Raw genomic sequence first — 3343 nt, 5'->3', positions numbered from 1 at the left:
ATAGTCCCATTTGTTACATGAACTCACCTATATCAGTGGCAGAGCCAATTCAATATTAGTATGCAATATCGATACCAGGTTATCAAACAAATCAATTTTCAATGAAATAAACAAATTTGAAATTTGTTTGTGATTTTTACAGAGAAGAAATTCACAGTTTTTTTAAAAAATCAATGAGCAGTAGCATATCCATGAGCAATAATAGCATAAACAATAAATGTTGGGAAGATTATAATTTTCTTTCTTTTTCCTTTTTTTGGCCATGTCATGTGACTTGTGGGATTTTAGTCCCCTGACCAGGGATCAAACTTGGGCCCTTGACAGAGAGAGTGCAGACTGCCAGGAAATTCCCCAAAATTTTCAACACAACTTCTTCACCAGTTTTCCAAGCTCCTATGAATGACATTCCAACAAGTAAGTCCCTCTCACCCCAACCCTCAACTCAGTCTACTAACTGATTTTTTCCTGAAAAAAAGTAGCTTTTATTCTACAGGAACCTTTTTCCTTTAATGTCTCACCTTACTTGTACTTAAGACTTTAACAGGAAAATACCTTTCCTACAGTAGATGCTCAATTCAGAGGCACATGGATTTTCAGTATCTGACTCTACCTGCATGGAGATGGAAATTTTCTTCTATCACCATTGATTGTATTGAAAGGTCCAGTGAACTTTAGTCACTTTTTATATTTTTCCTTGTTCTTCACAAGTATTTTCTCAGTTAAAAGTGACAATTTGAACTCTGAATTTCTCTTGGCAGAGAACTCGAATTCTGGTTCTGGTCTGGTCTGATTTCTGGTAGGGCCAAGTTCCAGTCCTCCCTTCTCTGGAGGCCCAGGGAAAAGTCCCATAACGCCTGGGTATCTGTAGGTGGCAGGAGACGTCTGTAAGGCCACCCCTTTTGCCTCCCTCTCCCGCCTCCTCCCCCTTCTTCTTTCAACCTGGCTTCCTTTATTCTTATATTTAAGGGCTTCCCTGGTGGAGCCGAGGTTAAAGCGTCTGCCTGCAATGTGGGAGACCTGGGTTCAATCCCTGGGTCAAGAAGATCCCCTGGAGAAGGAAATGGCAACCCACTCCAGTATTCTTGCCTAGAGAATCCCATGGGCGGAGAGGCTTGGTCGGCTACAGACCACGGGTCGCAAACAGTCGGACACGACTGAGCGACTTCACTTTCACTTTCTCTTATCCACTATGGTTTCTGACCTTTGTTGACTCTGGACATTGTATTCATTTACCAAGTGATCTTTTTTCTAATTTTTTATTTGCTATTTTTGCATAATGCTTCCTTTACTCAGACGAAGCAGTCAACAGAATAAAATTGCAAAATGTTAACATGTTGAATGAATAAACAAACAACTTCTGTTTAGAGAGAGAAACACTGACCCTGGATGCAACTGGATGGAGTATGTGCTGTTGCCTTGTCGTCTTGCTGGGCCACTGGTGTCTCAAATCTACTCTGTGCTTTTGAAGCAATGCTTGTGGTATAGTTCTGCTCCTATTGTGCTCCTCTGGCCCTTTTCCCACAGGGTCAAGTGGGCATTTCATATTCCCTGCCTCGGGGTAGAAAAGACAGCAAAAAACAGAAACAAAGCAATCCTTTCTTTTGTGTTTCAAACTCTAAGCCTCGGTGGAAGGGGAGAAACTCAAATGACTAGACTATAGGTTGGAAGACTTTTTGATGAGAGACAACTTGAGGACACTCTTTAGGCTGGGAGGGTTGTGAGAGGAAAGTGAAGACAGCTAATTAGAGGAGAGCTTGGTGGAACTGGGATGGACCATAGCGGAAGGAAGAAAGATGGCTTCCGAAGATCACCCCATATCCCACTTTGGCAAGCAACTGAAGTATTCTCTACCCATGAGCCATAAAGGATTTAGGCCACTGCCCACAGGAAGACAAGCCTCCTTTTGATGAGCATATCCTGGACTGAGGCGCTTTGCTATTTGCCCTTGGGTTTAGCTTCCTAATGAAAAACTCCCTAGTTGTGATCAACTTGCCACTCATGGCCCCTCGTCAGGAGGAGTTATGAGCTTCTGTTTGGAATGTACCCATCCCTGTGTGGGGTTGCCTCTTCCTTGGTGTCCTAGGACATCCACAATCCTTCTGAAGGAAGGCAGCATCCTGGTCTGGAAAGCTTGTGGTGAGCGGGAGTAGAGGACTTGTGGCTGAGGTGTAGCCTGACTCGAACAGAACCCGCTCAGGATCACCACCGCACCTCGGCCTATGGTAAAACACATCTCTACTGTCTGGATGAGCGGGGAAGTTTTTAGAAAGTTACCAAAGGGAGTCTAGGTTGTTTGCAAGGTCTTGGTGACAGTAAGAAAGGTCCTAGAATTAGGGGACTGACAACCAACCTGCCACCTCAGACCACCCAAAGCACTGGAGTGAGGCATAAGCCCCTTCTCTCTTTCCATTCTGTGGCCTTGGCTCATCCAACCAGAGACCACCTCTGCTCTCCTTCCCCCATTACGCTTGTCTGTGGAGTGTTGCCTACATGGGGTTCATCAGAAAACTTCCCAGACATGGAAATGGGCAAAAGAGATGGACGGCTGTCCTTTCAGTGTAGCGCTAGATGCTGTCTACTGTGCATTTGAGGCTTGTCTAACTGTAAACAGGTGTGCTTCGGGGAGCTTGGTGGGCTGCTGTCTACGGGGTCCACAGAGGCAGACATGACTGAAGCGACTTAGCAGCAGCAGCGCTTCTTTCACTGGTTTTCTGTGGGCCTTCTATAGGGGTAGAAGGTAATTTATAAAAAATTGATTATAGTGCATATGATTATTATCTATATGATGTAAATGACTTTGGTAGAGATAAAATTGATTTCTGTTTGTGAAATAGAGAAGTGTAAACATTAACATTTTATCAAGCTTAAGAATATTAATCAGTTTTACATCTAGTAGCTAATCGATTTCAGCATTCCAAAGATATTTCAAAAATATAAACTCCATATATATTTATACATATATATGAACATATGTCGGAGAAGGCAATGGCAAGCCACTCCAGTACTCTTGCCTGGAAAGTCTCATGGACGGAGGAGCTTGGTAGGCTGCAGTCCGTGGGGTCACTACTAGTCAGACACAACTGAGCAACTTCAATTTCACTTTTCACTTTCACGCATTGGAGAGGGAAATGGCAACCCACTCCAGTGTTCTTGCCTGCAGAATCCCAGGGATGGAGGAGCCTGGTGGGCTGCCATCTATGGGGTCGCACAGAGTCGGACACAATTGAAGCGACTTAGCAGCAGCAGCAGCATGAACATATGTATATATATTCAAATTCTCCTTTAGCTGATCTTAATATCTTAATGTTTCCCTTACTAATTAATGAGTAAAATAAAATAATGA

The sequence above is a fragment of the Capra hircus genome, chromosome 11 (assembly GCF_001704415.2).
Source record: "Capra hircus breed San Clemente chromosome 11, ASM170441v1, whole genome shotgun sequence".
In the NCBI taxonomy this organism is placed as follows: Eukaryota; Metazoa; Chordata; class Mammalia; order Artiodactyla; family Bovidae; genus Capra; species Capra hircus.
The sequence above is the reverse complement of the archived record's forward strand: the minus strand, read 5'-3'. Positions refer to the sequence as shown.